The 26,709-nt window shown below is 36.2% G+C and overlaps 1 protein-coding gene across 2 annotated transcripts in view; it reads left to right on the forward strand.

The window, feature by feature from the left end:
* The window catches only part of LOC145688272 (transforming growth factor-beta receptor-associated protein 1-like), a 128,081-nt gene extending 101,681 nt beyond the window's left edge, over positions 1-26,400 (forward strand). For both annotated transcript variants that reach the window (XM_081762267.1, XM_081762268.1), the window contains one exon: positions 25,798-26,400. The gene's annotated coding sequence lies outside the window, so the exon portion shown is untranslated. The remainder of the gene's footprint in view (positions 1-25,797) is intronic.
* The last annotated feature ends 309 nt before the right edge of the window (positions 26,401-26,709 follow it).

The raw sequence follows: 26,709 nt of genomic DNA on the forward strand, positions 1-26,709 counted from the left end.
TTTTACGTCCCAGTTTGGGAAGACATCTATGATGGTACACGGTTCGATTACCCTATGTCCCTGTGAGGGAAAAGTCATCTATGACGGTACTAGGGTTCGGGTGCTAAAAGGTTCGTGAAGGGGGGTTGGCCAAGGTTTTAGGCTGGGTACCCACCGTCACTGACGAGTCCATCATGTTGTGGAAAACACAAACAGAACTTTCTTAATCCACGGTCTCATATATGTTGTGTTCGTGTTTTCAAACGTCTCTTATTACCTCGGGAAGGAAGTTCTTATGAGTCGTGAGACATATAATTAAACACCTAATGCTTGAATAGAGGAATAAATGTACCCGTGCACTGTGCTACGATATCTACACCATCAATATGACAAAAGATAAAAATATTAATTAATTCATGCAAAATACGGCATTACTTATCCTGTTGAAGAAAATATCACCATTGGTATACGCACAATTATACTATTAGCATGATATCACTTGACGCAGAGATAAATATTTTTAATACATATATTTTAGCCTTTGGGTAATCACAAGCACATATGTTTAACACAAACGATAATACATTCTTAGTAAACAAGATATAGGTCCAAAATTTTAGTTTACGGACGAACTCGCACGTTAATGGTACTGAGAAAAACGTATGAACATCAACGATTCCGAAAGCTTATTCACCGAAATACGTGATCATTTTTCGAAATAAGAAACATATTCGTTCTTATCACCATTGGAGGTATGTGATGTCGTTAATTAGTAATTCCTTTGGAAAGGTCCTTTACTGTTTTTCCTTTATTTCATTGCTTTCAATAGAATTGAGAGAAAAGGAGTTCATCCACCTTTCTTCTTAGTTGACCGGCAACCTCACAGTTACATTTTGATTATGTGAGAATTAAAATATACTGATGTTCATTTTGGAAATATGTTGTAATTTTACGTTTTAAAATTCACTTTTTCACTTCAAAACACACTGTTAACTTTTATATACTCGTATAAAACAAAAAGGCACCACTTAGATTATTGAGTCAGAATCATACGAAAGGGCAGGTAATCCTTTTAGTTCCGAAGTCTGACTGCCCGCGCTCTCTGAGCATCAGGGTTACCTCACGCAATGAAGGCGTAAGAATACACTAAAAAAATAAATAAATAAAAAAAAAAAAATTCCCACATAACGTTTAGTTTTAGGTAGTTGCTTCACTAATAAGAATAGGTTAATTGGTTATTGCATTATTGAGAACACATTAACCACAGTTAATTACATAGCAATATGAATAATATTTTTTTATAAAATATGCACATTATAGCATATAGTCCGCTTCTGCCTTCTAGTCTCGCAATTCACAGGCCATAAGAAGAGAAAAATGGGCAAAGAACCCCCCCCCCACACACACACACCTACCTACCTACCTACCTCCCTCCCTACCTCTACCTGTTTGTCTACCCTACAAAAGGCGTATGCGAGCTGGGCCATAGGAAAACCGAGTATGCATTCATATCTGCTTTATTAATGGAGCTATTTTCCTGATACGCTCCCAAAAGTTGCGTCATCGATAAAGCTACATTTCCAGAAGCACCAGAATGCAGTATCTCGTCCTTGACTGGGTACGTACAAGTGAGCACCCAAACCAACTGGGCATTTGTAAAACGAGTAAATGTAACAAACGAAGACACTAACAAACAAACAAAGATATTGTGTGTAAAATGTGTAAAATGCGAGTTCAGTGAGTAAATTTGAGCAATGCAATTAGAGCAATTGCTTTAAACACTAGTTAACTTTGTAACAAATGAAACACATGGATTAATGCTGTTGACTTTCTTGGGTCCTCCAATTTCCTTCCACATTTCCTTTGCATCAATTATTTCATAATTTTTCACCCTCATTAATCACACGTCTATTATACGCTATAGAGTATAACCAAGGGATGTAAAACTAGAAATTTCATTTCATTTCATTTCGAATGGAATAGCGCATTGATTCAATCCCCCGGGGAAGTTAGTTTGTGGTGAACAACATCGTTTCCATGGGTTTTCTCGGAGTACTCCCATTTCCTTCCACATTCTCATTCCACTAATTATTCCATCACCGTTCACTTGCCTTGGTCATCGCCTCCCGTAACCTAACGGGCATAATCGTGGGACATTAAACTGTAAGATTTCATTTCATTTTGAAATGGAATGGCGAGACTAAAGTAGGGTTATATCTGTGTGTTTAATGAAGGTTATTGTTTCTTTCTGCACCGAGGCTGTATGAGAGGGAGACCTATAGTTCAAGGTGGAATCCGAACCACTATAATAGTTCAGATTTTATAATTGCTTCCATGAGACAATGTGACCAAAGAGACACGTGCCAGCTACAAAGCCAGCGGGAGAACAATATTATATGCCTACAAGAAACACCGAAACAAGATACATTATTCATACCAGGTGGGAGACCCGGGTTCCCGGCGGGAGCTCAAGTGATTCGGATTCCATTTTAATCAGTGGGTCCCGTCTCATACAGCCTCACTGCTGAAAGGGACGTTTAACACAAAATCAACTTAACTCAACTATTCGTACCATCGAATTTAATATTTTTGTTATAACGTCGAAAATGAAGTACTAAACGGCAAGAATACTGCAAAACAAGATATAATATAAAACAATAAAACGAAACAGGCAGTAAGTTTAAAATTGACAAGTGAGGGATTTTAAAACGTTAAGACATTATCATGTTACTTGCATTAGCACTTAGCAACAACACACAAATATACTATTATACTATTGAACTAATATACTATTAGTTCATATAATATGACTAATATACTATTGAACGTCGTAATCTTGCATCACTTAAAACTTCTGTTGCTCTGGAATATTATAATTTATTTGTCTAATCGAATCAATTTATCTATATTACTATTTTATCCGTAGTAACTATGAAACAAACCATAGCTTATTCTAATACGCAATGTTTTCAATTTTAATGCGAATGGTTAGCAATAATCTGTGCATTCACTTTTTTGACAACTTTTTTTATCCGTCTGTCATCACATATTTACAGTACTCTTACTTTTTTTTTTTTTTTTTTTTTTTTTTTTTTTTTTTTTTTTTTTTTTTTTTTACTTCGGTCTCTCCATGAAATCCATATATTTGCTCCCAAGGGATTCAACTGTTAATTTAATGAGAGAACGTCGAGACCATTGGAATCCAAACTTAGTGACCAACAAAACTTGATCCCTGGCTTCTACATATGCACCATTGTTCTCTCGGTTTTCTGTCCTACCGGCTTGCTTCAAAGACTCACTGCCCTTACGAACTATTGCGAAACTCAAATGCTACTAAATGATTCATATAAGCATTATATAACTACCTATGAGATTTTGTAGTTGACTTCCCAACTTCATGGAACAAAACCTAATTGCAACATCCTATTCATTAATAATAATTATTATTATAATATAGAGATGCAAGGTCTCGAAAAAAAACGCCTTTTTTTTTTTTTTGAAAAAACTCGTTTTTTTCTGCTTCGCTTTTTTGCTTGGGAAATTTTGGGCTTTTTTCAAAATTCTGCTTTAAATTGATAAAGCAGATTTTGTTTCGCTTCTCTATAACACAAAAAGTCATTTCATTAGTGGCTGATGCCGATAATAATATAAAACCTCGAAAATAAACCATGAATTTCGAAAAGATATTTCAAACAATTTTACTTCTCAACATATTTACATTATGAATTCCAAAGGATTAACCAATGTATATAATAAGAATTTTTTAAACCTCCTATATATAAAAGTAAGCAGGGTTGGGAAGAACCATGGTTGTTTTTGAAAATGCCAAAAACCCGTTTTGGGGGGGAAGTTTAAACTGGGCTTTTTTTTGGCTTAAATCAGGTTTTTTGGGTTTAGATATTTTGCTTTATGTATTTATCTTACATATTGACGGAAATAAGTTTGTTTCGCCTTGGTGTTATTATGCAACAACAGGATTATGCTGGAAGAGGTCCCATAAGCTTAAAGAAGTCCGGTCACTAAATTTCTTAAATTGGGAAACTCCCGCCCTAGCCATCGGGAAATCCCGTCATTACTCTAAATGAAAAACAATAATGGAAAAATCCTGTTATTGCTTTGCATGTAAAATTTAAAGGTCAACGTATCATAATCAATACGCTAAAACTGAGGTATTAAATGACAAATTTAGTACGTACATATCATTGAAAGTCCAATCCAAGCTAATGTTGGAAGCTACGTAGGCAATCGATAAATTATGCTAATTTCTATCAATATATTTAAGCAACCTTGGCTTCTTTGTAAAATAACAGGCATTCTGGCATGCAGAAATATACAATTTGGTTTCGTTTCGTATGTTCAGGCTTAACATCCTTACGTAATACCGAGGTTATCAAGGAGAAAACTAGCTTAAAGTTACATCCGAACCGCTACTTTGTTTACGCATGAAAGAAGGGTTGTGGTTCAACCGATTAAAAGGTGAAAAGGAAATAAAACTAATGCAGATTGTTTGATGTGTGGAAACATCACCATGAAGTTCACACGATTCGCATTTTTCATTCTTTTTATTTTTTGGTTTAAACCAGTTGTTTATTTAAGAAAAAGAAAAAAACACCTGGTGTAAACCAGCCAACCCTAAAAGTAAATACTTCTTTTTAAAAAATACTCAAACAACTAGCAAAATTCTATGTAGTATTTTACTTCAAAATATTCCATACCCTCTTTTTGGAACAAAATAAAATTAAAATAAAACATAAGAGAAATACTTAGATTTATATGATACACTTAAAGGCTGCACAGCTAGAGCTTTTGGTTCTGTATATTCTTGAAATGCTATAGTTTTCTATAACCACCATTACGGTTTACTCAGTCCTCAAGTTTTTTTGAATTTTTAACAAGAGTGATTCAACATATGAAGGGTGTGAGGCAAGAACATGATAACCCACGATTTTACTATTTTAAGAAATAAGAGATTTTCTGCTGCACAATGCATTTTTAAAGTCGGAAAGCTGATTTTTCACATAATACTATACATGAAAGACTGAACGAAGCGGTATGCGTTGCTGTCTATCTGCTGCATAACTCAGCAATTGAAAATTGGTTGGTTACCATGTTCTTGGCTCACACCCTTCATATCATGACGGAACTCTCCCCACCCCACCACCACCAAAAAAAAAAAAAAAGGACTATGGAATATATTTAAGTTAAGATAAATACAACTGCACAACAAACATGACCGAGTGGAGCTTTTGCGCTTCTATCGGGAAGTTCGGGATTCAACCCAGCATTCGAGCATTCTGACAAAGCTTTTCTTCATTCTATCTGTGAAGTAGAAATAGTGCGTGTACTGTGAGTTGGCCGACTTCCTTGCGTTATTATTACTAATTACCAGCAGTGACTGTTTTGCGAAGGTTAGAGTGGTGTTCTTTCGGACTGAAGCCTGTTCCCCAAAATTACGGAATGTCTACAACAAAGGAAATATCTATTAGTTATGCCTTTACTCATAAACTTTAAGCTCCCGTCAAATAAAAATTACGAATGTTTAGAAACACTAAACATTAGTAAAAAAATCCCCTCCCAAAATACTCTTCCAAATCCGCCACTGATTCTCAGTATAAAATGATCTTCAAGGTTGTATTCGGAAGATTATCGCTAAATATATCAACGAAACGAAATATTATGCCTGTACTCATAAACTTCAAGCTCCTCCCAAATAAAATTAGAACATTTTAGAAAACGAAACAATCAGAGAAACCCCTCCCAAGGTACTTTTCTCAATCCTCTACTGATTATTTGTATAAATTAGTATTCAAGATTGTATTCGGAAAATTATTGCTAAATCGTTGCACAGTTACAGTATAACAGAAATGTGGAAGTACGGTTTGACGGATATATTGAAAAACGTACGCTTTGATGGATATATGGAAAAACATAAGTTTAACTTTTGCGCTAGAAGCTAGAGTACTAAGCTCTTAGAAATGAAACACGGATGACAAACTAAAATGATTTAGAGAAGAAAAAAATGTTGATAACTCAAAAGTTAAAATAAAGTTAAATAGCCTATAAAATTGCCCTCAAATACTACATTCTTCATGTTAGCTTTAATTCGTAAAACATGTGCTCCATCCATCTTGATGGTGAATTTCAGAGCGAAATATGGCATTTAGGTCATGGAATTCTTATCTAACTATAGAATATACTATAAGAAAGCTATTTAGATAGAAAAATCATAAAAATGAAAAAAGCCAAAATTTCCAAAATTCTCGTTTTTTCCCAAAAAAAGCCGGCTGTTTATGTGAAAAAACCATAGATTCAAAAAAGCCGGCTTTTTTGCATCTCTAGTTGCTACTGTCGTTGCAACCATAATACCGATCTGAAAATAAGCTAGCAATTATTTATTTCAAACTAATTTACGGCTTTAAACTTGTTCCAGAGGCATATTGAAACGGGTGTCGCATGGATGCATGGATACTGAATAGATTTGCGTGCACCGGAATATATTCACTGAACCATCAGATATTTACAAATCCGACTATCTGTCCGCAAACTTGATTCGTGTTGCAAGATGATACACTAGACCTACCTGTGAAGACCCACAATGTTCAACTTCATTAGGGGTGAAGGAAAAGGGGGATACTTCTTGTTTGTGGTCTGCAGCGAATCCATGTTCTCCACATATGACCGAGAAATCAGAATCTTTTCGTCCATTAACTAGTAAAGAGCTCTCCATTAGTGAACAGCTATCATCATTGACAGAAAATCGCAAGTGGCGTTTAGCGTTACGCACCAGACCTGGGTAGAGTTCGATACCATATAAGAGGCAAATTGAAAGAAAAAGTGACTTCAGCAAACGAAATAGCAAAGTAACAAGAAGCTAATGAACCACCACACGGACAACCAGAAAATATTAACAGCAAAGCCCCATTAAATGTATAATTTGTGGTGAAGCGTTCAATGAAGGCTGGGTGTAGTGTGAATCCTGCGATGGCTGGGTTCATGAAACCACCTCAATTGAATCAACGGATATCCATTACACATGTTACCACTGTTAGCTTCGTGGGTATGATTTCTTGTTGTTCCTTCTAGGTGTAAATATCATGTTTTTCAAACATCTTACGTATTCGTTAGTGCTCGCAAATATTTCAAATATGTGAAATTTAGCGATCTGTATTGCCATTTGTTTATTTCATTATTTTAGCATTTATGTCAATATGTTCAGTTTGTTAATAAAGTTCACATTCCATATTTCAGGTTTATTTCGAGGTAATTTTACATCTTTTTACCAAGAGGCAGTTCAATGTTTTAAAATGTCCGTTGCTACCTCCTTTCCCCTAAAGATGTGAACTAATATTCACATGTTTATATTTCCAGGTTTACTTTCGGAAAGTGCTTAGCACTCTTGAGTTAGGTACTAATTTGTGCAAAACAAAAAGTTGGACACCAGTCAAGTCCCCTCCTGAAATTGGCGGAGGCAGTGCTCCCTTACACCACCCTTCCGCCTTGTTACGGCACTACGAGTTTTATGAATCCTGATGCAGGGACGACCATGTTTTCAATGATTTTGTATCCATTCAGCACAGGTTGCTAGTATAGAACAGATAATTAGGCCCAAATGAAGATCAATAATACAGTGAGAGCAGCTAGATTCACTTCTTCCACTCTTGAATAAAATTCACAAAACATGGTTACTTCCCTTTGCAGTATTGCTACATGATTTGCTATATCTATGCGATGTGCATTGTTAAATCAGTGTACAAAAGCATTTTTTCTCGCTACAAGTGAATGTCGCAAAAGACCAACCAAAGATACAAATATCTACCAGGACAAACTATATAAAATCAATAGATTTCGTTCTGAAACAATCACAGGAAAATATGGATGTTATCAATATGGTTGTTTAGCATGTGGAAAACATTTTAGATATCAATGTTCAGCTAGGAGCGCACAATGTAGGGATTGCAACGAATATAATCATTTTGCACACTATTGTCCAAAAGGTATACAAATAGGTACATAAGAAGAATCAATGAGTTGCCTGATGAAGATATTCAGAACGAAGACAAGATCTTCATCCTTACTGAATTACAGAAGAATTGGATGACAGAAGCAAATACGAATGTAGAAGATGAACGAAATTTTAGTTCAGTGGAGATTTTATGTTAAGCTCCATTCAGGTAGCCAATACAGAGAAGAAAATATGTTCACTAGTAATTAATCTAATTTAATTGGTAAAACGAAATTCAGAGGTTAAACACGAGAATCTTGAACCAGAAAATCGATAACAGAGAAATCAGGTCTGTAGACACACCGACAAACAGGTAGTAGAAATGGAATACCTTAGTATGAGTCAGGGAATACGTACAAGGTCAACAATAATAGAAGGAAAGAATACAAATAATAGAAGTCCAAAACAAATATGGTAAACAGGTGAGAACAGAAAATAAAGTTACGAAAGAAAGAAACAGAAGAAAACAATACAGAAATGTAGATAGTAAAATAATAAGAATGTGTAAAAATAAAAAAGAAGGCGAAGATATAAAGGGATTAGTCAAGAAAAAAGATGTAGAGGATAAGTATAAAGAAATGATACAAAAAGATGATGGATGGAAGTCTGAAGAATTAAAGCAAACCGTTGAGACGCAGGTGAAAAAGAGAGTCAGAGAGAAAAGGAATGCGTACAAGTTTACTTTTGGCGCACCACTAGAAACAATTGTTAAAACTTACAATTCTTTTACTAATTTCCTTCTTATTATCCCCTAAAAGGTTTCTCTTGGCAACATGAAAATGTCTCACTTGGCATAGATAAAATACAGGGATGAATAATTAAATATTATAGTGCAAAAACTCAAACCAACCTGCCTTAGGTGGCCATTAAAACACGAATGCTATCCACTCGGGTCAGGGAAGAATAAAGCTGGTGGGTCCGTACGCTAGCGCGGGAGTGCGTCCGAAAGGAACAAGTCTGTCAGCAGTCGGGGATATGTGCGCAAGCCAAGATGAAAAGGAATTGGTTTTGTCAATGGTACGAATTTCAATAGCACTTGTAATTTTTTTTCCAGTAACGTTGCACTTGAACATATAAAATACAGGTTTTTTACATTGTTCAAAAATATGCTGCCAGTGGAAAATAACATCTAATAGTGCCATCTTTTATATGCACTCACTTATTATATCCGGCGTAAATCACTTGTGATCATTTTATACTAGAACACTACACTTGTAAACCTATAGTACAGAGTATTACTTTGTATTTCATTCTGTCGCCATTTGTTCCTTATAAACATGCCTATCCATACAAAGAATTGAATTTTACATGTAAATAGTTCAAAGTGTCGTGCGCCAAAGCTACACCTGCACATAAGAATGAGATACAGGTGAAGACGGGGTTAAGAGGGAAAGAAGCTGCAAAAAGGAGTGAAAAGGGAGAATTTTTTGTATGATGGTTATTAGTAGCGAAAAATACATTAATGAAGTGCCATCTGACAAAGTAGAAGAAGAGAAGAAAACGGAAAAAAAGTTCTGATATAAAACAGTTGAATGTTTGTTGTTTGTAGTTGAAAGATAAAATGTTGAATGTTTGTTGATTTCGGCTCCTATTGACTATTATTTCGTGTGCTTGAGGGAACTCAAACGATGTTTTCGAATATCGTAGCTTTTGATATGTTAATAGTATTGAGTGAAGTCGGGAGAATTATCGCGAGGCTGCGCGGCTATATGATCAACGGTTTCTCAATCGTGCTGTGCAGTCGAGGAAAGCGTTTCGTCTTGCACTTGGTGTGCAGAGGACTGGGCATGTCCCTTCTCAACACAAAAGACGTCAGCAGATCAGGCGCCGTGTTTAGGATAAACGGTCTCCCGGCATCCTTGCTGCAGTCCATGTGGTTCCCCAAATCTCGAAAACACGATTCGCCAGGGATGCTGCGATAAGCAACATGACGGTTTGGAGGATTCTGCTCAACAACGTGCTCCATTTTGACCATGTTCATCTGAATCAGGAACTCCGAGAACAAGATTTACATATCCGTCTAGTTTTGTCAGTGGATGAGTGCCAGGAAACCCATGTTTCCACCGGGACATTCTGTGGACGGATGTAGCAACCTTCAAGAGTAATGGAGATGTCAGCATACACAACGCACACTACTGGTCCAGTTTGAATCTTTTGAAGTGTCTACGTGCACTACGAACAGAGAAAAATGCCTGTGCCGGTGGACTGATAGTAGCAATTCAACTTCAAATAACAGACGTAGATCCCAAACCGCAGAATTTAACGATAAGTGTTTCCCGTTAAAGTTGTTTCTATTTCAATAATACTTCCAAAGAAATCGAAATTGATACCAATTTCCATTTGAAATTTTGGAGTTGACCACCGTGGATGTATCCCCGCTACGCCAATTGATATAGAAGCATCACCATTGATTCTTCACGTACGATTTGGTCATTCAGTTTTTTGTTGTTTGAAGTGTCTGCGTGTACTACGAACAGAGGAAAATGACTGAGATGGCAATTGGTCTGAAGTGGCAATTCAACAAATAACATAAGTAGATACCAAACCGTAGAATATGACGAAAAGTGTTTCCCGTAAAAGTTGTTTCTTTATCAGTAATACTTTCAAAGAAGTCGAAATTGATACCAGTTTCCATTAAAAATTTTGGAGTTAATCCCTTTGATGCATTCCCGCTACGCCACTGGATATGGAAGTGTCACCATTTTATTCTTCAGATACGATTTAGTCATTCATTTTCTGTTTGAAGTGTCTCCGTGCACTATGAACAGAAAAATGAGTTTACCGGGTTGTCTGATAGTAGCAATACAACAAATAATAGACGTAGATCCGAAACCGTAGAATTTAACGAAAAGTGTTTCCCGTAAAAGTTAATTCTTTTTCAATATTACTTCTAAAAAATCGAAATTGATACCATTCTCCATTAAAAATTTTGGTGTTGACCCCCTTGGTGTATTTCCGCTACGCCACTGGATATGGAAGTATCACCGTTTGATTCTTCATGTACCATTTGGTCATTCATTTTTTGTTTCCAGCGTCTACGTGCACTAGAAGCTGAGAAAAATGTCTAAGACTGGTGGTCTGATACACCCTCTTCCCCTCCCTACATTGGACCATCAAACTAAAATGATAAAAGTCATCCCAGGTCCGAACTTCATCCATGTTGAAAATTTGAATGAGATCGGTTTGGTGATTCCAAAGTTACGAGGTTTTACTAGTATATACCCGCTTCGCTGGGTGAAATGAAAATTTAAATGCACAATTCCGTGTCTCATGTGTTCTGTACCCGTGAAATATGCTGTTTTCGTTTTTAATGGCATCGAATTAAACGGCATCGGAAAGATTATTGATCACCTCGGCGATCCCGAATACCACGTATTCGACGCTAATATTAATCATTTTCGATCATTTCATTATCTCCCAAGCTACGGGGCTGAGTTTGGTTTCAAACGGGATTGGAAGTGTTACCGGTCATCTCAGTGACCCAGGAAACTATGGATTCGACACTAATATGGGTTATTTTTTATTTCCCTCTCCCCCTCTCAGAAGACGCGCGGCTGAATTTGGAATTAACACCATACGAAGTGTCATTGTTCATCTCGGCGATCCCAGAAACTATAGATTCAACACTAATTTCGAATCATTATATCCCCCTCCCCCTTGTTGCTGCCTATGTCATCGGAAGTATCACTGTCCATCTGAGCGACCCCAAAAATGTGGATTGAGCACTAATATCTGTCATTTTCGACCATTTTTAAACGTTTTACTCCCCCTCAACCAAGTTGAAGGTTTGAATCTGAATTTAAACGGGATCGAAAGTATCACTGCTCATCTAAGCGACCCAGAAAACTATAAATTCTACTGATAGTGGACATATTCGACCATTTTTAATATATCTCTTTCTCCCCCTTCTTCAACTTGTGGAGCTGATTTTGGATTTAAACCAGAACGGAAATGTCTCTGTTCATCATAATGATCCCGAAAACTATGGATTAGACACTAATATTGGTCATTTTCAATCATTATTATATACAACTCCTCCTCCCCTCAACCGTGCTGCGGCACACGGCGTCAAAATTGTCACTGTTAATCTCAGCAAATCCTAAAACTATGGATTCGACACTAATATTAGCCATTTCCGATCATTTTTAATGTTTATTCCCCTCCCCTACGTTGGAACTTCCCCCTCCTCAACTATCAGGGCTGAACTTGGATTGTTACAGCATCAGAAGTGTCACTGTTTCTCTCATCGATCCCGAAAACTATGGATTCAACACTAATATTGGTCATTTTGATCATTTTTAAATTTCTCCTCCTTCCCCCTCCCCTACGTTGCATCGTCAAAGTGAGTATCCTTAATCCCTGCCCGAAAACTCATGTATGTTGAAAATTTGATTGAGATCGGTCGGATGGTTCAAGAGTGATAAAGTCACAAAGGCAGTCATTTTTATTTTTTACATATATCTCCCCCTCCCTCTCCCCTATGGTGGCTCGTCATAGTGGAACGATAAAAAACACCCAAGGTCTGACCCTGATACATGTTGAAAATTTGATCGAGATTGGTTGGGTGGTTCAAAAGTTATTAGTTTTATTAGTTTTTATTCATACCTTTCCCTCTTTCTAGGATCTACCGTTAAAGTGAAATTACAGAAATGTTTCCACATCCGAACCTTATGCATGTTGAAAATTTGATTGAGATTGGTCGGGTGATTCAAGAGTGATGAAGTCACAAAGACAGTCATTTTTATTTTTTTTTTACATATATCTCCCCCTCCCCTCCTCTATACTGGCTCGTCATAGTGAAACGATAAAAAGCACCCAAGGCCCGACCCTCATACATGTTGAAAATTTGATCGAGATTGGTTGTGTGGTTCAAAAGTTATTAGTTTTATTAATTTTTATTCATGTCCCCCTCCCCACCCCCTTCCCTAGAATCTACCGTTAAAGTGAAATTACAAAAATATTTCCAGATCCGAATCTCATGTATGTTGAAACCCTGAATGAGATCGGTCAGATAGTTCAAGATTTATTAAGTTACAAAAATAGTCACTTTCAGTCTTATATAAATTGATTTTTATATACCTCCCCCTCCTTCTCCTCCCATACGTTGCTCAGTCAATTTAAAATTATAGAAAAATCCCAGGCCTAAACCTCATCTATGTTGAAAATTTGATCAAGATCGGTTGAGTGGTTCGGGAGTTATTAAGTTTTATTTATTTTTATACCCATTCCCCCTCCCCCTCACTTTTACCATCCAAGTGAATAGCCTAAAACCAGCCCGGCCTTGAACCTCATCCATGTTACAAATTTGATCGAGATCGATCAAGCGGTTCAGCAGATTTAAAGTCATAAACATAGTGATTTTCAATTTTATATATATAGATATATTTTTATATACACACGTCTCCCTCCCCTCTCCCTCTCCTCAGCTCTAGTAAAAAAAAGCATTTTAGGCATAGGGTTATTATTACGTAATATTCATATCCGAGTTCTTACTGTGAAAAATTCCTTGCTATAGTTGCTATTTTTCTTTAACGTTTCAACAAATACTTGATTGGCAACAATGGTGAACGCAGCCGTTGGGAGTTTGAATTGCTCTAGTTCCTGCTTGGAATACACACGTAGATGGCACTGCGTCGGAATACACACCGATCGAGAAACGAAATTTTTCAGTCTGAGCACACACTTTACACACACAAACCGGCTGTATCCGTATAAACGAGCGGAGTCAAAAGAACTCGCGGGGGGACCCCTATAATGGTCCTGCACGCGTTAAAAGTAAAAAACTTTTTGAGCAACCACTAAAAAATGCTCGCTTTGCAAAAATTGCTCAGAGTGCTGCTCTGTAGCCGATCGACCTACAAAGATTGGCGGGTTCACGAACGCGCACACACACACACACACACACACAGACACACACACACACACAGACACACACAGACACAGACACACACACACAGACACACACACACACACACACACACATACATACATACATACATACATACATACATACATACATACATACATACTAGGGATGGCCAAAATTTTCCGGAATCCGGATTCCGGAAATTTTGTTTTCCGGAATCGGAAAATTTACTTTCCGGAATTCGGAAAAATTCCGGATTTCGGAAAAATTCCGGAATTCAGAAAAATTCCGGAATTCGGAAAAAATCCGGATTTCGGAAAAATTCCGGAATTCAGAAAAATTCCGGATTTCGGAAAAATTCCGGATTTCGGAAAAATTCCGGAATTCAGAAAAATTCCGGAATTCAGAAAAATTCCGGATTTCGGAAAAATTCCGGAATTCAGAAAAATTCCGGATTTCGGAAAAATTCCGGAATTCAGAAAAAATCCGGATTTCGGAAAAATTCCGGAATTCAGAAAAAATCCGAAATTCGGAAAAATTCCGGATTTCGGAAAAATTCCGACATTCGGAAAAAATCCGGAATTTAGAAAAAAATCGGAATTTTTCCGAGATCCGGAATTTTTCCGATTTTACTTTCCGGATTCCGGAAAGTAAAAATTCTGGAATTGGCCATCCTTAGCTAGTAGCTGTTAAAAGAGAAACACAATAATGAATAGGCTATATATACTGTATTAATTTCTTGTAGTTGGATATGTCTTTATCATTTACGTAGACATTTGCTACTGCAGTTATTTACTACTTTATGAGAAAGGTCTTATTTTCACACACAAAAAAGTCGCCGGTATGTCTCAAACATTATCGCGTTCCCACCTGCAGCTGCTCCAAAGCACTGCAAACTACTTTTTAACCAGGCGAAAGGCAGTGAAGGAAAATAAATCTCAACAAATATTCTAATAACATTCGCTTATTGTCAACATACCTACAGTGAGCGCAGAAAGTGTTCGTACACCGTGCATACTTTATATTGAAAACAGCTAGCATGAGAATGGGAGGTGGAAAATATATATATAACCAGAATTAAGACTACACATTCATACATTTTATTTCTATATACAAGAGAAAGGGCAAACAAAGACAATCACTGTTTTGTTCAGAAGAAAAGAGAGAATTCCTTTTTTGTAAACGCAAAAAGTCACCGTACACTTATGATTGAATTAATGCTTATAAAGTATATTACGTTATTTAATATTTTGTGGGATTACCCTGTGCGTTAATGATTGTCTGTAGTCTTCGTGGCATTGATTTCACCTGTAGTAGTTCGTAGTTCTGTAGCTTCGGGACTGATTATGTCCCATTCCTCTTGAATAGCTTTTCTTAGGCCTTCTTTAGTAGACAAGCTGTGCCTTCTGATTCTTGTCTCCAGAAGAGATCATAGATGTTCTATGGGGTTCATGTCTGGGGATTGGGGTGGTGTGCGAAGCTGTTTCAAGGTATTATAGAGTCAGGGGCGGATCCAGAGGGGGGCGATCGGGGCGATCGCCCCCCCACAAGAGGAAACTCTTATTTTATATATAAATAAACCCATCCATAACAAGTTTGGAGCTCTTAAAAGTAGCAGTATTACCGCCGACCGCCCCCCCCAGAAGTCCGTCCTGGATCCGCCCCTGGCAAACCTTGCAGACAGGCCTCGTTCAACAGTACAAACAATAATTGCGATGTATAATGTTTCTATCACTGTGCGAAACCATAATAATAATAATAATAATAATAATAATAATAATAATAATAATAATAATAATAATAAAAAGAACTGGAAGACCAAGAGTGTTGAGTGAACAAGTTAAACGTTACATTATTAGGGAAAGAAAAAAGGTTCCAAAAAGTAGTGCTGTGCAATTGGCAACGGATTTGGAAACACGCGGTGAAAGTATCAGCCAGTACAGTGCGGAATATTTGCAGGGTATCATGGTCGGATAGCCAGGAAAATGTTCTAGGTGAACAAGACAAATCGTATAAAGAGACTAAAGTTTGAAAAAGAGTATAAAGATAAGGGATCAGGCTTCTTTCTGGAATAGGGTCATATTTTCGGACGAAAGTAAATTTAATTTTATCGAGTCCAATGGGAGGCGTATGGTATGGCGCAAGGTGAATACAGAGATGAATCCTCAAAATCTCGTCCCTAAAGTAAGACACGGAGGAGGGTCCGTGCTCGTCTGGGGTTGTATGAGTGCCTCATGAGTGGGTCGTCTCCACCTTATCGATGGAGTGATGATCCACAAAGTGTATATTAACATATTAAAGGAATATCTCCATACTAGTGCGCAGAAGATGGTTCTTGAAAACAATTTATTGTTCAGCAAGACGACGACTCCAAACATACAGCGGAAAATACTCGATTGTGGCTACTCTATACAGGGGCGGATCCAGGACGGACTTCTGGGGAAGGGGCGGTCGGCAGTAATACTGCTACTTTTAAGAGCTCGAAACTTGTTATGGATGGGTTTATTTATATATAAAATAAGAAAGTTTCCTCTTGTGGGGGGGGGACGATGGCCCCGATCGCCCCCCTCTGGATCTGCCCCTGAGGTTTGCTATCTTTCTCAAAGACTTACCCTTCTTATGCACTTTAATAATTACTTTTCTTGTCTCCTCATTTGTTTCTGTTCGGTTGCTTCCCATTTCGACAGCCCACCGTGCAGTTTTTTCACTCCTATTCACAACTAAACTCATTCTGTTACTCGTCATGCTATACAGAGGTGTATACTCAGGTGAATACTAGTGAACCCCAGTTGTGGTATCTTTGTTTCGTATTCGTACGTCAGGTGTACGATCACTTTTTGCGTCTACTCTATACATTTTCTACGGAATTTATTTACTTTCTGACCATTAAACTTGTCTTTGTGGTTCTTTATTGATATATTCATAAAGCTTAGTTTTCATTATTCATATTGTGTGTGTTATTACACTTCTTAAATTTTCTGTTTCTTTTTCGCAGGCATTCTCGTTTCAATAGCATAGGTGTACGAACACTTTCTGCGCTCACTGTATGTACAGTAAATACAAATTTATAATTTTTGACTTTACGAAGTATACAATGTAATTGTTCAATAATTAACATAAGCAGGCATTCATTAATTTATATTAATATAATAATTAATAAAACTAATAAGCGGGTGATTGATGACTCAGTGGTAGAGTTTTCATCTATGGTATTCTAACCCAGGACATGTGGGTTTTCAATGGCTAATTTTGTGTTCGAAAATTTTCCCGGTGGTACTCTTGGTTCCCTTTCTTATATTTGTTCCATCATCACTCATTAACGAATTTAGTTTATCAAAACTCTATAGCCATATATTCATTCTGTCCGTCAGTGAAACAAACAGTCTCAAGAACTATCTGATGGATTACCAATCAATTTTGGCCATGATGTACAGAGTCAATAGTTAAGAATCGAGTTCCCTGATGAATGTAATATTCAAACCGGAAGCGGTACAAACCACCATTTCCGGTTTTAACGTTAATCATTATATAGTAAATATGGTAATAGATAGCGAGAAGCGGTTTCCAGTAATCGACATATATAACATTCATGTAGATAGAATGTTACCCAGTTTGTGCATCTGCTGAAAATAATGAGCTTAGGTATTTAGAGAGCATTTTCCGCTTTAGAAAATGTGTGCTTGGTAAAGAATGTAGAGAATTAGCTGAGCCAGGCACGTAGCTAGAATATGGTAATAGGAAGGAGGGGGGGGGGTCTGTCACGAAATACTGTGGTTATTTACCAGGGGCTCAATCATTCTAAACTATTTTATTGGCAACATATATTGGTTCGTTTAGCCAAGATTTCTAATGGGGGCATGATATGAAATACTGTGGTTACACACCAGAGGCTCGATCAATCTAAATATTTTACTGACAACATACCCATATTGATTGGTTAGGACAATAAAATGAGGATATATTAGTAAGTATTTTAATAAGAAGCTATGAAGAAATCTCGAGTAAAAGAATATTAAAAAAGTATTGAAAAAGATATCGTCTTCCGAGGTCATTCGAACTGTGTCGAGAATTTTGCGTCTGGGAAATTTGCGCCCTACCTCAAGAACAGGGAAAATTGCGTCTGCGATGTACCTCCACCGGGAAGTTTGAGCCCTGCGAAATAAAAGAACCTATTGGAGCTTACGCATTTCCTCGGAGGGGCTGACATTACAACATAAACAATCCTCCCCTCACAACCATGCCATTTGTGATTTATTTTCATTGTGGCTATATAAGGGGAGAATAAACTTCAATATCAGCCAAAAGAACACAACGGATCAATGCAATCACTGCTTCTTCCAGAGATGATTTTGGGGGAACACGGGCCTCCCCAGAGCTCTCAGAGTGCCCCCTCGGAGGAGACCAAAATAATACGTCTATAATATAATAATAAATAGAATAGTACCAGCAGTGACCCCCCTCCGGAATACTAAATGTGGCCCCCGGAACATTTTTCCTGAAAGAACGACTGAACGCAATTGTGTGTTTGAAGTGTAATTCCAGCAAGTAAACACACTGTAAATAGTTTTCTTGATAATATTACTGAACTGATTTTACATTCACTTTACATTTTCTTTTCTATATTTTGTGTTCTGAAAAGCCAAACAACTCGCAAGGATTGTGAACAGAGATATCTGGGTAGAGCCAAACAGCCTTTTGTAGATTAAATTATACTCTTTGATTATATTAATAAATAATTATATATCAGTCATTTATACGTTTATTGTAAATTTTGTAGTATAATGAAAAATTGTATTTGTATGGATTGCCCTTTAGTGAACTAAAATTGTATTTTTTTCATTTGTTCGGAATATTATAACGGATGGAGTAACTCACTGAGACGATGAGAGACAAGCCTAGTTCAAGTGCGAGTGGAAGTTACTTTACACAATACAATAATAAGTTGAATTGTAGGACGCTAACATCCCAGTGCAAATATATAGCCGGCGCATTTTCCCCTCTTTTTGGGGTAGGGCGCAAACATCCCAGTGCAAATATATTGCGAGCGCATTTTTTCCTATTTTTGTGGTAGGGCGAAAATTTCCCGGGCGCAAAATTCTCGCATTCAAGGAAAATATAATGTCCGTGAAGTTGACAAGCCACTTATGTCAGACTCCAATTTCGACTTTAAACGTCGCTAGTGCTACGTTAGTGTTCGATAGTGACGCAAATCGTTAGTACTCCAACTGCATGCCAACACGCCCACTTCTAAGAATCATCTCAAAAATGAGGTTAACCGTTAGAGCAAGTAAGTGCTCATTGGTGCCATTAACATTAACGTTAATGCCTCCATCGTACGGCCCTTTGAGTAATAATAACACCACGTTTTTTGCTAGTCTCAATGCGTCCCTATATTCTCGCGAACATTCTGACGTGCCCAAGTTAGTTACTTTTTTTTTTTGGGACTATTGTTTATCTGTTATTGTTTATTGTTTATTGCTAATCTGCAGAGTAGTCCTTACATTAATATGCCATTGTCCTCGATAATCATTGCGTATTTACAAGCAATTTGTTATTACTGTTAGAAGATATCAAAAAACAACAGATAAAATCTACTACTTAAAGGTTCATATTTTTCTTTTACAGTACATAAACGATTAATAATAATAATAATAATAATAATAATAATAATAAGAAGAAGAAGAAGAAGAAGAAGAAGAAGACTATTCCAGCATAAAAGTTATCAATTGCATCACACTGGCAACAAGCGACGCATATTTTAACTTCATAAAAAATCGTTTCTCACGATTTTCTGGAAAACTACGTATGATAACATCTTCATTATGTCAAGTTGTTTATCTCAGTGTGATATATGTCTTACCTCTGGACAATATTACAGTAAAACAAAAATTAAATATTAGGAGTACATCGTACTTTTGGACTACATCTCATTAACGATTGAGTAGTGTATACTTTAGGATGTAAGTTTCAGCTTAACTTGCATCATACATTCTTAGGATTACAAAAAGGAAATTTGTTCGTTTGCATTTGAACAAAATTCTTAGGATTACAAAAAGAAAAAATAATTTTTCCGAATTCCAGAATTTTTCCGAATTCCGGATTTTTTCCGAAATCCGGAATTTTTCCGAATTCCGGATTTTTTCCGAAATCCGGAATTTTTCCGAATTCCGGATTTTTTCTGAATTCCGGATTTTTTCCGAATTCCGGAATTTTTCCGAATTCCGGATTTTTTCTGAATTCCGGATTTTTTCCGAATTCCGGAATTTTTCCGAATTCCAGATTTTTTCTGAATTCCGGATTTTTTCCGAAATCCGGAATTTTTCCGAATTCCGGATTTTTTCTGAATTCCGGATTTTTTCCGAAATCCGGAATTTTTCCGAATTCCGGAATTTTTCCGAAATCCGGAATTTTTCCGAATTCCGGAATTTTCCGATTTTACTTTCCGGATTCCGGAAAGTAAAAATTCCGTAATTGGCCATCCCTAATACATACATACATACATACATACATGCATACATGCATACATGCATACATGCATGCATACATACATACATACATACATACATACATACATACATACATACATACATACATACATACATACATACATACATACATACATACATACATACATACATACATACATACATACATACATACATACATACATACATACATACATACATACATACATACATACATACATACATACATACATACATACATACATACATACATACATACATACATACATACATACATACATACATACATACATACATACATACATACATACATACATACATACATACATACATACATACATACATACATACATACATACATACATACATACATACATACATACATACATACATACATACATACATACATACATACATACATACATACATACATACATACATACATACATACATACATACATACATACATACATACATACATACATACATACATACATACATACATACATACATACATACATACATACATACATACATACATACATACATACATACATACATACATACATACATACATACATACATACATACATACATACATACATACATACATACATACATACATACATACATACATACATACATACATACATACATACATACATACATACATACATACATACATACATACATACATACATACATACATACATACATACATACATACATACATACATACATACATACATACATACATACATACATACATACATACATACATACATACATACATACATACATACATACATACATACATACATACATACATACATACATACATACATACATACATACATACATACATACATACATACATACATACATACATACATACATACATACATACATACATACATACATACATACATACATACATACATACATACATACATACATACATACATACATACATACATACATACATACATACATACATACATACATACATACATACATACATACATACATACATACATACATACATACATACATACATACATACATACATACATACATACATACATACATACATACATACATACATACATACATACATACATACATACATACATACATACATACATACATACATACATACATACATACATACATACATACATACATACATACATACATACATACATACATACATACATACATACATACATACATACATACATACATACATACATACATACATACATACATACATACATACATACATACATACATACATACATACATACATACATACATACATACATACATACATACATACATACATACATACATACATACATACATACATACATACATACATACATACATACATACATACATACATACATACATACATACATACATACATACATACATACATACATACATACATACATACATACATACATACATACATACATACATACATACATACATACATACATACATACATACATACATACATACATACATACATACATACATACATACATACATACATAAATTAATTAATTAATTAATTAATTAATTGCTCATAGTGCTGCTCTGTAGCCGATCGACCTACAAAGATTGGCGGGTTCACGAACGCGCGCACACAGACACACATACATACATACATACATAATTAATTAATTATGAGCGAGAAGCTTCGCACCATCGTAATTCCAATAATTCTGGCTGGCTGCGCACTGATTCTATGAAATCCTCTTCCATATACGAGGGCTATTCAATGTTTATAACGATGGCGTTATAATCTTACAGTAAGTTTTTTTCGCATATATCGTATTCAGCTACTTGTTGTCAATATAAAATTAGATGTTTTTATCGTTTCGATATCTGGATCCTGGTAGGTGACCGAATTTTGAAATGTTCTATAGAATTTGTAATAGCTTTTCGACCCTTCGCTTTCGTAACAGAGAGTAGATGAAACTACTGAGGCACACAAACACATCTATTGAGACTATTGTAACCATACTACATTTACGAGCAGGTACTCTGTTCAAAGTTAGTTAATAGCAGATACTACACACACGTTAAACGATTCAAATCTCATTTGAGTAGGTAGGTCCGTCCTTCATAATTATTCTGTTCATAAGGTCGTAAAGCTTAATCAACTATCAGAACCATACTTTTATCATTTACTATATGAATCAAGTCATCTGGCATACAAGTTGGTACTCTTCATTTTCTTCGTTCCTTAACTTCTCGTAAATACACTTAAGTGACAAAAGTCATGAAATTTCTACCTAACCATGTGTAAGATCACCTGAAGCGCGACAAAGTGCAATAATTCGACATGGCAAGGAAGCAAGAAATCTCGGATAGTCCACTGAATGGATGTGTGGGCATGCAGCCTTGATTACCTTTCACAATTCGGTGGCTGTTTCAGGTGGAGGATTATGTACACGAATGCCCCATTCAGTGTTTCTCACATTGCTCGATAGAGTTCATGTTCAGAGATCTAAGGGCCCAATCTTGCGTTGGAAGTGCTAAGAATGTTCCTTAAACCAGTCGCGGCCCATTGTCATCCTGGAAAGTTCCATTGTTGTGAAGTACATTAAGTCCATAAAGGATTGCAGATGGTCAGCAAGTAGTTCAACAGCGATGACCGATCAATGTCCGGTTCAAGCGGACCAGGGGACCCATACCATGCCATGTAAACACATCCGAAACCATTACGGAGTCATTACCAACTCGGAGAATGCTTAGTTAACAACTTGGGTCAATTGTCTCATGGAGTCTGTGCCACATCTGGACCCTATCGTCCGCGCACATTAACTAGAAACGTGACTCATCTCACCACTCTACACGTTGCCAGTTATCTAAGACCCAATTCACGTATTTGCAAACCGAAGTGAGTCGCCGCTGCCGATAGCCAGCGGTTAATAGCGACACTTGGCTCTGTCTCTGGCTGCGATACTCCATGTATACCTCACTGTGCTGCACTTACTTTTGAGAGACGTTATTGGAACGTCCAGCATTGGTTTGTACTGTCTGTTCACGTACTGTTGCTTGTCTGTTTGTCCGAAAGAGTCTGCTTAGACATCGTCGGTTGTGGTCATTCAGCACACTTTGGTAGCTACTACGTTGTCCCTGATGGGCCGTATAGCCTACAATGCTTTACTTAAGGTCCATCATTGATATTGTGGAGCGAGAAAAGTTCAATATCCGGACGACTTCCAAAATCCAATGCTCCATTTGTCTAGCACTAACTATTATCCCGCGCTCAAACACCGACAATTCCCATCGAGTTGCCATCACCACGGTACAGGACATTCCTTTGCGTTCATGAAAATCCAATTGACTATGGTTTGTGCACTTCGACCAGTTTTCCACGATGTTTCCGTGACGTTAATTAGCTCCTACCCTACAGCTGTCCCATGACTTTTGGCACTTAAGTCTATAAAGCAGACTGAATTATCTTGAGGGACCCGATTAGTCAGTACAGAACACATGGGGAGTGCAATCTCACGAATTCGAGTCTTAGTCATTGTGTGGACGAATAGAGGTTGTGTTTATTTTCTGTTGTTACTCCTTTCCTAGGATGGATTGGTTGTAATTTGTCTTTTCACTGATCATCTCAGGATCATCCCTCATAATCTTTCTAATCATAAGGTCGTAAAGCACAATCGACTATAATATGTATTTGTTATTGTTTACTTAATTTGCAGTTCTTATGCTTTTAACTTAAAATTTCATTACATTGTATGTTTTTGCATCTTGTTAACACTATAAATTGCTAGCATTGTGAGGGTAGTATAAGAAAACGTCAGTCATTAATTATTTCCAATGTGAGTTCCCTGACATTTTCAACAAACAAGAAAACATTTTGCATTATAACTAGCATTACCAATCAATCAGTGGACAATCACTGGAGGAGCAATTACCAGAAACATGATGTATGTACGTGGAGGTATGTTGGAAATTCTTTCCCAAAGGATGAGTGAGCATGTTCGGTACATTGAACGCATGGGGAATGAGGAAAGTTCCTCTGAGCCATTGGGTGTAAAGGAATGAAGTTTGTAAATGCAAAACTTCGATACACAGAATACAAATGACATTCACTTCCACGGAAATACAAAACTTCACTCTGAGTAGTAAATTGTTACATTATATGCGTTTTGTGAGCCGCTACACAGAGAGAGAAAATTCTGTATTGGAACTTGTTGATGCACAGAATGCGAATATTTCATTAACTTGCATGAATGTTGGAAATTCCAGCCGAAGTAGTGAACGGTTAATACAATGCAGCGGGTGAGGCAGGATAGAAGGAGGCTCTTTCTGAGCTTTTGGACATGAAGATATAAAACTTACCATATCTGGACATTTCACGAAATATGTAGTAGCTTGGACAAATTTAGTAAATTATCTCCAGCCGGAAATTCAGTTGTTCTTCTAAACACTTAGTCTGAAAGCACGAAATGGATATGATTGGCTTTTTGATACAAACAAAAAGTACAGTCTTTTTTCCTGGTCATCTATTTCTCTGAACAGGTATATAATGCCCATAGGTCAAACTAAATCAAATAAATGTTAATCATCTTTACCCCAATGAAATCTTCCTTTTCGAGCCAAAGTGTTAATATTTTCAACGTACGCTTGCGAAAATAAGGAAAGTGGATGATCTACTTTTAACCAGGACGTAGATCACGTTTACTCGTAGTAGTAGTTCAATATTATGGATTGCATGTAAGATAGACTCATGGTTTACATTAGGATTAGGGATTTTCGGATAAATTTAAACTGTCAGCAATTGCTCAAATAGAATTGGAAGAGGTTTATATGTTTTTCATTTTAGTATTTCCATTTCATTTTAGTATGGGACAAAGAAGGAACATTTCAGGCCCAGCAATATGATTTTGATATGGAGCATAGCTTTCGTTTACCTGCACGTGTGAGGACATTTCCAGTATTTACTGTAAAGTGTGCTAAATTCTCATAGTGTTATAAGTCTCTTCTAATGTCTCAAGGTGAAGTACGTTGTAAATTATAACGGCTTAGTTGGGATTAAAAGGAAAGGACGGGAGGGCAGTCGTCCAGTAGTAGTGTTTTTTCCCTGATGCGAAGAATCTGTGGTTAAGTCGTTTTAGCTTTCTTTCTGTTCACATGTTCCTATCCACCATGTGTTTACATTTATCATCCTTCTCCTTTAGCCGACATAATCCATGAGACGTCAAATTGAACATTACATTTTAGTTTTCTTTGAATGTAAAAAATGCTCCATATAATTAGTAGTAGTAAGATAAATAAATAATAGATAGTGTTGTCAGTATTACAATGAAGTCTTGTTTTAAGAGTGTGGACAATCATTGAAAGAAAAACTGCAAGTAACTTTTGACCTTAACTTTTATTTTATTTTATTTATTTATTTATTTATTTATTTATTTATTTATTTATTTTTTCAGGTACTGTTCTATCTACAACGAACAGATTTAAGATGGAATGTGCATGTGTAAAAGTTGTGTAAAAGAGTTGTGTAAAAGTCATGGAACGCTACTTGCAGCAAGTTGGTAACAACAGACTCGTAAATATGAAAGCAGCGAGTTGATTCGAATTCTGGTTTGCGTTTGTAGTATATATCCATCGAAGTGAAATGTTTATTAAAAAAAAAAAAGTACATTGTGAGAAGTTCCAGTGTTCAAGAATTTAATTACATTTATAGAAAAACATGGTTGATATTCAAACAAATATGTTTGCTACAAAATTCTAAGTTGTTCACTAGAGAAAAAATATGTTTTTTGTATTTTCCTACTATTGCTTTTACCAAATAGGTAAATATATTGATAGCAATAATTTAATAAGTATATATGATACAAAATTTGAATAATTCCATTGAGCAAACACAAAATGTTTGCTATATTATTTAGGTATTGTTTTTACCAAAGATGTAAAAGTTATTGTATTGTAAGGCACAAAATGTTTGCAATATCGTTTTTACCAAAAATAGAAATTTACTGATGGCAAAGATTTAATAAATATATTTGATACAAACTTTTGAGTAATCCACTAAAACAAACATAATGTTTGATATATATTTTTAGCAAGGGTACGTGAGATCTTTGCTTTTATCCCTTTGCCTTTTATTATGAAGAAAACTAAGTATAATAACGTTCAACAGAAAGAGCGTTCGGATATGCAGCAGTGTCCCTTATTTCTGTCCTCTATTGTCTAAGATATGGCGCTAGAAAGATATTTTGTAAGGAGACTCCACGGCCCAGTACAGCCGACCAGAGCATGTTTTAGGTAAGGAGATTCCACGGCCCAATGAAGCCGACCAGAATAGGAGAAGTTAGGTACGGTCAATCATAGAGCAGACT

This window comes from Thermobia domestica, chromosome 6, assembly GCF_964235325.1.
Source record: "Thermobia domestica chromosome 6, izTheDome1.hap1.1, whole genome shotgun sequence".
NCBI classification, from domain to species: Eukaryota; Metazoa; Arthropoda; class Insecta; order Zygentoma; family Lepismatidae; genus Thermobia; species Thermobia domestica.